We start from the raw sequence: 10,646 nt of genomic DNA, 5'->3' as shown, positions 1-10,646 counted from the left end.
AGGAAAAGGATGGACTGTGGCAAATGGAACCATGGAATGGTATAGGTTAGAAGGGACCTTAAAGATCACCTCAGTCCAACCCCCCTGCCATGGGCACTTGCTCCATGTGGTGGCAGTGGGGACAAGGACTTGTTGGGGGGTCACAGCACAGCCCCTGGGCCAGTTTATCCCCAGTTTTTCATGGTTTATCCCCCTTGCCCTTTCCATCACGTAAAATAAGAAGAGGAGCTGAGATAAACGTTGCTACACTTCTTGCAAAAAACTTCTTGGCATAAAAATGCAGAAAGCTGCCAGAGGTTTGGAGGCAATTGGGAATTATGTGGATGCGCTGGGGTCTGCTTGAAGCTGGTTCCAAGAGGCTGAATGCTCCAGAGAGCAGGAGTCAACCTGAGCTTATCTCAGCTCCGAGCACTCCTGACGTTGGATAAAGGGCAGTGTTTACCCAAGAACAATGTGGGGTTAAAATTTAGTAAGTCCTTGTGCAACTCCTCATGGAGAGGCAGCAAGGACAAATAAACATCTCTCAAACACAGTCAGTACTCAGGCTCAGTGTTTAATTCATCCTCCGGAAATGCATCTTGTTTATAGCCATTCATTGCAGGGGCTTGCAACAGCAGGGGTCTGATCCACTCCAAATTTCAGGAGAAATAATATGATCCTCGTTTTGCTCTTGTTTGTTCCTAGGAGAGAACACAAGGTCAAATCTTCAAGTCATACAAAGTTTGCTCTGAACCACTTGAGTGTTTTTGGTTTTTTTTTCAGAAAGTTTTTCCTCTGCTCTCTCTCCCTTTCCATGCCTCCCTCTCCTTCCAGCTTGCCAGCCCAGGAGGAGCCCAAGGTGCCAGAGGATTGGGTTTCCTCCTTGGGTGATGAAGGCTTCTAGAAGGAATTAAGGCTGGGTGGCCAAAAACCAGCAGCTCCCAAGGCTGAAGGCTGGGATGTCTCTTATCTACTCCACCCCCACGGAGACAAGCAGGGGAGCAACCGCACGTGGGAAACCCACCTCCCTCCTCCCAGGGGATGCTGCGCTGAGAAATCCCCTTCTCTGGGAGCTGGTCCAGGCCCATGCATTTCACAAGGCTGAGAGGGAGCAGTGCCAGCTTTATTGACAGAAACCCGTGAATTGGGTCATGTTGCCTGTTCCCCCTCCCAGCACGGAGCTCTCCTCGTGCACAGACACCCAGGGAGCGCTGTGCTCCGGGGGATGTTCCGGTGCAGGAGCTGGACACAGGCTGGCTGTGCTCAAATGAGCCCTGAGCCGCCGGGTAATGCTCTTCTCCTCTAGGATGAGAGCCAAAGCTGCCCTGTGCCAAGGGCTGGGCATGGAGGGGGTGGGATGGAGGGAGAAGGGGGGATCCTCATTCACTTTAATAACTCCGTGGCGGTGTCAGAGCCAGCGATGTGCCTGACCTACATAGAGCCCCGAGCCCTCCGAGCATGATCGATCCATTGGCAGCAGAGAAATCACAGTGTGGGGGAGGATCTGCCTCCCTGCATCCAGCCGGGATCTCCCCTGGGACAGCACCAGGGCTGTGCTGGGTGAAGCCACACGGCAGCAGCTTCTCCTCCGATGCTGGGCACCATGTGCATCTCACAGCATCCCTCCCTGGTACCCTCCACGCTCAACAGCCCTGGCACAGAGCAGCCTGCCCCTTGGACACCTATTTTGGGATGTTCTCCTTCTTTTGTGCTGCTGGGAGGGAGAGGTGTTGTGTTGTGCGTGCCCCTGGGACACCTCTGAGTGATGCACACAAGGCTTTGGCTGCTAAGAAGTCACAAGGTGCCCTCCTTGGCTCAGCAGCTGCATTCACATCTCCTGATGGAGCCTGCTAATGGATCACCAGAGGATTTGAGTGTCCTCCTCCCTCCCAGGTGTCTGGTTTCTCCAGCCTGGAATCACACCCTGAAGCCTTTTCCTTCGGCTCGGTGGTTTGAGCATCTCACACCCCGGGGCCGCTCTCGCTGACCTCCCAGCTTCTGCTGCCAAGGGTGGATGTTCCTGGCGTAATTTGCTCTTTGATATCCTTCAGAGGGGCGATTGGGAGGATGGCAGGAATGGAAAGGGAAGACACTGTGGTGCCAGGTGATATTTCCCCCCCGCAAATCCCGAAATTCTCATTAAGAAACAGCCAGGCGGGGCATAAAAATACCATCTTAGGACACAGTGGGCCTAATCCTGCAGCCTGCCTCGCCCCAAGCACCCCTCCCCTGCCTGCTGGTGGCTTTAGCCAGTGAGTCTTGGTCCGGGGGAGGATGGATGAACAGCCAGAGTGAGAGACTGCGGCGTGGGCAGCAGCGTGGAGGAGGATGGAGAGAGGTGTGTGACGGGCAGGACAGCGTGTCCTCGCAGTGGGTAACTCTTCTGGGGACAAAAGCCGGGTCTTCTGGGTGTCAGTGTCACGTCCCTCCCCTCAGGTTGTGTCTTTGTTAGCGCTGCCTCCGCGGAGCAGCGGAGCCGCTCTGCCACAGCAATTACCGAGCTCGCTAAACGCAGCAAACCAAACTCTGCGCGGAACGAGGGAAAGGAAAGCGAGTTAAAAGGTGGGCAGAGCCTGGCATCGCCTCCTCCCGGCGGCCGAGCGGTGCCCCGGGGAAAGCACCGAGCCAAGTTTCGGTTTTACACGGCAGGAATGAATCACGGAGCCGGCGAACACCAACTGCTCGGGGAGAAAGGGAGCGCTCCCCGGCCGGGCACCGGGCTGCTAATTAGCAAATAAAGGCTAATCCAATCAATTAAGTGCTCAGCCTGGAGAGGAGGGCACGCCTTTGCTGGAATGGGGACAGAGTGGGGCTGGGGCCGCTCTGGCTGTCGGGGTCTCTGCCACAGGATGCTCCTGGGAAAACCCAGCTCTCCCAGGGAACAATCCTCCTCTCTGGTTAATTGGGATGCAGGGAGTTAGGAGCGGGATGGATGCTCAGCATGTCCCGTGTCCCCGAGGTGTGCTGGGCTCTCTGGGGGGATGCTGGGGGTCGTTCTGTGAGGCAGAGAGGTTTCTGTGCCCTGAGTGCATGGGCAGGCTCCATCCCTTCTCCAGCCATCCCTTCAGGGATGGAGGAGCTGCAGCCCATCCAGGCTGGGCCCTATCCTCAGCCCAGGCCACCCTCCGAGGCACCCCAGTGTCACCACAGCGGGTGAGCAGTGGCCACAGCACCCTGGGGACAGTCAGTGAGCGAGGCAGAGGCAGAGGCAAACTGCAGGAATCACTGACTCCTTCCAGCCTGGCAAACTCAGCCTCGGGAGAGCAGCAAAAGGAAATTAAAAGCTGACTCAGCGATGGCAAGCAGGGATCTCCCAGGGCTTATCAGCAGCCAGGGTGGCTCCCCAGTAGAGCCCAGGGCTGGGGGACCTGGCTGAGGGTCCTAAACCTGTGCTGACCCCATGCCAGCCCTACTTTGTCTGCACAGCTCGGTCCTGTCCCGGCAGACCCCTGACACGAGGCTTTTCCTGAACATTCCCTCCTGCCTCCCCTCTGATTTCAGCACCATTAAAATGTTTTCCACCACCACCTCTCTCAATTACATGTTTTTAAAAAGTCATTAAAGAGAATTCCCCATGAAATTATTTTGATTTCCCGCCCCTCTGTCTCCTTCCAAACTAATGAGATTAATTGAAAACTACAAACATTTTCCAAGGGCCCAAGGCAAACGCGATGGCAAGCACATGTAACTCTTCCCAAGGATTGCATCCACCCTCCCTCCTGCTTTCCAGCTCGGAGCATCCCTCCCAACACGGGGCTGCATTTTGCAGTCTCAGAAGGTGCTCAGGTTTGGAAACCTTTGATATTTTTTCCCCCCTCCTTTGAGGAAGGAAAAAGAAAGTGCCTGAGGAATGAGAGCTGTCAGAGGCAATAATGTGAGATCTCACTCGTGGCTGGCAGGCAGAGGGGGGTTCTAAGCGGGGTTTTTCCTCTCTGGCGTGTGGTGTTAACTGGGGAACTTCAAACAGGGACATGGGGAGGAATTTAGGAAAGTTTTACTGCTTTCTCTTAGCCTCCAGGTAGGAAAAGAAAAATGAAGTCTTCTAAACCCAAAAACGTGCAAAGCAAACCTGACAATTGCCCTGTTCTCCTCCCAGGTGTTTGTCTGCTCGCGGTGTTTGATTCCTCCCATCCCGGGTTAATCAATAGGACAAATCTCTGGTGTCGCTCCTCCTGGCCCCCACGGGCTCCTCCAGGACTGATGACAGCAAACAGCCCTTCAGAGGGGGCTGAAACTCTCTGAATAAAGATAAATAAAGGGAACAACACGGGAGAGTTTTTACTGTGGGGTGGAGCAACCTCTCAGCATCACCTCCCCTGAGGTGCTGCTTTAAACAGGGCGAAAGAAAACCTTAAAAAAACACCAGTAAAGCCCCAAACCCTGCAGAATTCCATGGGATCACACACCTAAAGACACATGGCAGTGAGGGAGATGGTGACAATGGTTTTGGAATTGGAACAAACATTTATTAACACGGAACTCCCCCATCCCCGAGGCCCAGTTTGTGCAAACACAGGGCACTGAGGAGGGCAGGGTAATTAAGGTGAAAATTGGGTTTGCTCCTGTGCCATGAGGATTTTAGCCTCACTCACCATGGAATCATGGAATTTGGGGCGGAAGGGACCTTAAAGGTGGGCAGGGACACCTTCTGCTAGATCAGGTTTCTCCAAGCCCCATCCAGCCTGGCCTTGGACACTTCCAGGGGCTCAGAGGTGCTTCCAACCCCTCTCCTCTCAGGACAAGGCTGGATTTCCACGGCACCACAGGGAAGATGCTGTGAGATGCCCATGGAGGTGAATCACCCCCTCGGAAGGGGGACTGGAGGGTGCCCAGGAGAGCAAAGAGCCTCACAGCAGCGCGGCGCCGGCACCAGCGGGGGTCCAGGGCGGCCGAGGGACAACCAGCACAAGAGCCTGGCCAAAAATGACTGCAGTGGATCCCATCCCCAGCACCCTCTGACAAGTTAGAAACCTCCAGTTTATTAAAGATACATTCCTGCCCTAATAAAAGACGCGTTGTCTGGTGGCGGGGAGGCTGCAGGATGTTATGGTTGGAATGTTCCTCGGCCTTTGTGTAATTAAGAGCCCCACCAGCTGTGGATCTGCAAGGAGCTGGTTTTTCCCCCTGCCCTAGACAGGCAGAGTTGATGTTTTCTGTGATCTCCATGATGTCACCAGCTTCCCTTTGATGTGTGCAAGCGAGGGACCTCCGAGGCTCATATTTGTCTGAGCACTGCTTGTGAGATGACCCAGTAGGACGGAGGCAAGATTAATTGCTGGAGAGAAGAGGCTGATCCCTGTGTCCCTGTATCCATATTCATTAGTGCATTAGGGCTGTGGTGAGCCAAAGGCACAAATAATAATAACAGGATGAAGTCACTTCCATGAAGTTTTCAATAATGGGGCAAAAGGATGGAATTTTTTCCCTGGTTCACGTGGGGAGAATGGAGACACAGAGCAGTGAAAGGTTTGCCTTGACAGAACAGCACAGGATGTCCCACGAGGGGTGTGTGAGGAGCTGGACCCTGAGCAGATCCCTGCTGGTCCCTCCTCTGTGCTGTGCCACCCGAGTAACACAACCAAACCACGGATTTGCAGCGGTTTCCTCATGCAAATCCTTCTCTTGGACTGGTTGGGGACAAGTGACACTGCAGGGGTGGCCAGGGGCAGCAGTGGAGCAGCCCTTGGGGTTTGTGGGACATGGATGAACTAGGATCTGCTGAGTCTTCGGCCTCCACAGCACAAACCAACCTCCCAAAACCACTGGAAAACATTTTGTTCCTATTTTTTTTCTGACAGCCTCGCTCCCACCACCACATTCCATGCTCGACACTAAAGGTTCTCCCATGGCACAGCTCAGGTGCTCCCTGGGGTCTCCTGGTCCCTCTCTAATGATCTGGATTTTCCAGGGACAGAAAGAGCCAGAGGCTGAATCCTGATTGAATGCCCATTATAATGAAAGAAATGGATATATTTTAATGCAACCCCTCAGCTGTGTCACCTTGGGGGTCCATGGGGACAGCTGGAGCCCATCCTTCCACCCACCCAGGCTTGGAAAATCGTTCCACTGGTGGCTGCTGAGGTGTTATCCTGGGTTAGATAGAAAACAGCCCCATGACATCAGAGAGGGCCCAGCACAGGCTGTAGGAACAGTGTGTCCCCACCACTCCCACCCTGGCTGCTTGCTGGGACAAATACGTGTCCAAAACCTCCCCAGGAACGGGTATTTCTGCAGGTATATATCCTGCAAGCAGCCCAGAACTGGATTGAGATAAGGTGGCTGCTGGGAGGATGTGGAAATGCCTGTCAGGCCTACAAACCTGCAGGGCAAATTAAGCAATCGTGTTCCCAGGACATACATAAAAATAAGTAAAAAACACTATTAATCCATAGCAACAAAAGGAGATGGCATGGCAACAGCAGCAACTGCTGCAAAACAAAACAGCAACGAGAGGAGGGGAGAGGAGGGGAGAGAGAAAATCAGCCCTGCTCTGGATTTTGGGGGTTTTTAAGGTCAGGGGAGATGTTGCATCCCGGGTGGGCGAGTCAGAGCACGGTCTGGGTGCTGGTGCCAGGCTGGCTGCGTGGTCCTGCCCCCATCCCTGCACAGCTCTGCTCCAGTCCCAGGGTGCTGGAGCACCCAGGGGTGCCTGCTGTGCCCACCAGAGCTGGGAAGGGGCTGCAGGGAGGCGGTGCCGTGAGGAGGTGGTGGCTGTGCTTAGGGCAGGGGGGCTCTTTGGGGGTCCCTGAGCCTCTGCTCAGGCTGAGAAAGGTCCCAGATCCTGAGGGTTGGCAGCAGAGCAGGGCAGGGAGCTGAAGATACCAAATCCAATTTGTTGTGCTTTTTGGTTTTTTTTTTCCTTTCTAAATTAAACCAAAGCATCAACAGCAGCTCTTAATTACCTCACCAAGATGAGCTGCTCATGGCACTGCAGAGGAAAAAGAGCCTTTTACTCCTTAGCACTGAAGTTCTGTGGACTTGCTGCCCCTCAGGGGCAGCTGCCGAGCTCCCACCCCTCAAAATGAAGCTTTCAGCTCTCTTGAGGGCAACATCCCTCCAGGAAACAAAACTGGGCTAAACTCAGCATCAAAACATGGCTCCATCCCTGTTTTGAACCCAGGCAGAGCTCTGCTGTGGCTGCGTGGGAAGAGCGTGATGGAAATAAGCCCTAATGGGTGTTAATTTGGAGTGGGAAGTTTGTGAGTCAGGCGGGGGTGCAGGGGAGGAGTGGGCAGGAACCACGATGCCGAGCAGTGCTGAGCTCCTGCTGCCTGCTGAGAGAGGTTTTTCTGTGCTCCTGGCAGGGCTGGGCAGGCTGGGAGCACCCCGGTGGGGCGAGGAGGGTTTGGAAGGAGAAAGGGAGCTGCTGGGAGAAAGGATTGCATCCAGGCAGCTTGGCTGGATCAGAACCCACGCTCAGGGGATGGTTGTTAAAGGAGATTTTCCATGCTGTGAGAGCCAAAGCAAACACGGTGAAACTTAATTAAATGCCTGCCTGCTAAAATAATAATTTTCTTATGAATTGAGGAAGGTAAAATACAATGAGAGATGGACCTGATAAAGGAACCACGATTCTCCAGCGTGCCTGGCAGGAGCACAGGGGTAAAGAGCACAATAAAGCAGGTTTGTTGGTGGGGAAGGTCCTCCACTTTTCCCTCATGTGTGGGATGCTCTCCAGGGCTGTGCCAGCTGCTGAAGCCCTCACAGACTGCCTGTCTCCATCCCAAACCATGGACACCCAATCCAGCACTGCCTGACAGCTCCAGGAATGGTGGTGTCTGAATTACCAAAATATTAATGCTTGTCTAGAGGAAGGAGAAGGAAGAAGGGGGGGGGAGAAAAATCTCTGAATGGCTGGAATTTTCATTCTGTTCTTGCTGGTGCTGGGGAGAGGGGAGGAACCTCCTGTGGGGGGGCCCAGGGCCACTTCTGCACGCTGAGAACTTGCTCGGTGTGGCTTTGGACAGGAAAAAAATGTCAGCTGGAAGAAAGCCCTTCCAAGTAAGTAGGGACTGGTAATATCATCATCATCCAGACAGCCCAGGAGAATCATTTCAGGAGGCAAAGCTGGGGGAAAAAAAAAATAAAAAAGAGGTCTTGAACTGTGTACCTGCAGGATGGGCTGCCCCCAAGCACGAGGAGTGAGTGCAGTGTGTGCTCCCGCTCCCAGGTCTGCAAGCTGCAGACACAGAGGCCAGACTGAGATTCCTTCTGAAAGTGTCTCTCTGAATGTTATTTCCATTTAGAAAGGAAAAAAAACCCTTGGGATGGAGAGATGGATTTAATCTTTAAAGGGCTGCAGGTCTGCTGCCTCTGCTCCCCCGAGCCCAGGATGTTCAGCATCTCCAGGACCTCAGAAAGAGAAGCTTTCCAGCCCTCCCTGGTCTGTGATAGGACTAATAAAATGTAGCAAAATGGGGAGGATAAGAAGAAATTTTGAGTTTTTCCTCCATTTTTGGTGGTTGGCTTCAACGCAGCACTGCTGGCTCCAGCCAGTGCATTTGGCTTCTTGGGTTTGACTCAGGATTTGTGGGTTCAGTACTTTTATATACCTCAAACCCATAGGGGAAGGGTTAGGCCAAAGCCCTGTTTTTTCATGATTTCAATAAATATGATTGTCTCCAAAAAGTTCCGTTTTCCTGCCTACTCCAAATTCAGATATTCCTTCTCTCTCCATAAAAAAGCCAAACCCAGGGACTGAAGGACTGGATTTGGACCCTACTTCATCTGGCATTGACTCCTGTGGATATGCTGAGCATTACTTCACAGCTGAAATTAAAGAAATAAACCCACTAATAAAATAAACTAATAACTTTCCCCCTCTTTGTCTTTCTCTGGGAATCAGGAATGGCTCAGCCTGTACAATAATTATACTGTAAGCATTACAAAAAAAAAAGTTCTTGACTCCTGCCATTCCCAGCCCTTCCCACCAAAGTGCGGGGGGTGGGGGGGAACCTTGGCAATAAATTAAAAACAGTTTTATTTACCTTGAACTACTCAGCCAAGAATGCACATTATTTAGGGACTGGAATAAAAAGCCATTCACTCTAGTTCAATTGGCCATTTAGTTCAATTTGTGTGTGTTACTGCAGGTAATTACTATGGTAATAATGTACTGTAATCTGTGCTGATTTGGAACTTGTCCTGTTTCTGTATTAATAATAAGTGCCATATATGTACTAATTACCAGTTTGTTACCATGGTTATTTGCGTAGATGCCATGTTAATGATACCCTGGAAACATAAAGCAATCACATTTTTGAATTAAATCTTTGTGGTCTCTTTAGTGCTAAAAGCCCAATTCACATAAAATAATGATGAAGAAAATGAGCTCATCGGGGCTGCCTCGCCAGCGAGCTGATTAGCCGAGCTGCATAAATATATGGCTTTGCCATACTGAAAAATTAGAGCCTCCAAAACATTTTCCACGGTTGCTAAGTAACTCCCCAAAGATGACATCACTTACAGGAACATGCGGTGCCAGATCTGTCATGCACACGTATTTATAGAGCACTCGGAGTGCGCCCGGCCCCGGCGCTGCCAGAGGTGTCAGGGGCTGGCTCCCAGCCAGGGCCAGGGGGCAAAGAAATGGGCATCTCCCTCCTTTCCCCCCCAGACTCACCCACACGCAGCCCTGGCTCCGTGGAGGCAATCCAGAGGCATCTGTTTTTCGGGATTATTTAAAGCCAGAAGGGACCCGTGCGATCCCTGCTCGACAATAATTTCACACTGCGAGGCCTGCGCTGGCTCGTGTCTCTTCTCCTCTTCAAATTGAGCTGAGCAGCACATTTAGGGGGATGATTTGTTGGGAATGTGGACTGGGAGGGACAGGCTACTGCTGCTTCCCAGGCTGAGGGAACCTACTGCGTGTCACTGGGTGCTGGGCAGACATCTCCAGGTTTTCCGTGGGATGATGACCAGCAGTTATCCCTGCGGCCTCCCATCCCACTCTTCCTGCCAATGGCCTGCTATTCCCGCACAGCAGCCACCTCGCTGGCCGTGCTGGATCCACATCACAATTAAAAATATTTCCCTGGCAACAAAACCATTCCCTTTTCCCTGACCGTAAACAATGGGTCCTTCCTACCCTGGAATTAATGGCGATCCTTTAACCAGATGACACTGGGAAAAGGGCTGGGGAAAGCTGGAGCAGGGCAGCTGGGGGGCCCTGCAGACAGCAAGGAATAAGGCAGGGAAATCTATAGGTCCCAACCCTGTAGTAAAGCCTGATCCCTGCTGCTGTGGGTGAAGCCTGGTGGATCTGGAGCTGTTGCAGATCCATTGGGAAGCAGCAAGACCCAGAGCTGCAGGAGAGAGTGGGGTTTGGGCACCTCAGATCAGCCACAGGATGGGGCTGGGAGTCTCCTCTCTCACTGGCAGGAGAAGAGCAAGAAGGTGGGAAAGAGCATCCTGGTGAGTCTGCCTGAGGGCAGCCGCTGTTCTGTACCGTGTGTGCCTGGGAGGACAAACAAGCTCTGGAATCCTGGCCAAAAGCCCTGGGAAAATCACAATATCCATTTGTGAAATTTCCTGCCCCTCAGCAGGTCAGGGATGGGCTGGCCGAGGCATCCACTGGAGGGTGCCCAGAGCTTTCACCCGTCAAGGAACCACTGGCTCAGAGCTGTTGTTGTCCTCCCGTTATCCTCTGTTTTCCTCCCTCTGCTTTG

General features: G+C 52.7%; 1 long non-coding RNA gene across 1 annotated transcript; it reads right to left on the bottom strand.

Moving 5' to 3' along the window:
• Nucleotides 1-540: 540 nt before the first annotated feature.
• LOC104688344 lies at nucleotides 541-9,832 on the bottom strand. The gene is made up of 3 exons (XR_751669.2): nucleotides 9,602-9,832; nucleotides 4,049-4,217; nucleotides 541-680 (listed from the first exon to the last, which is right to left on the bottom strand). It is a non-coding gene; the product is annotated as an uncharacterized LOC104688344 (long non-coding RNA).
• Between the last annotated feature and the right edge of the window lie 814 nt (nucleotides 9,833-10,646).

Source organism: Corvus cornix, chromosome 17, assembly GCF_000738735.6.
Source record: "Corvus cornix cornix isolate S_Up_H32 chromosome 17, ASM73873v5, whole genome shotgun sequence".
Taxonomy (NCBI): domain Eukaryota; kingdom Metazoa; phylum Chordata; class Aves; order Passeriformes; family Corvidae; genus Corvus; species Corvus cornix.
This window is presented reverse-complemented; position numbering and strand designations above follow the sequence as displayed.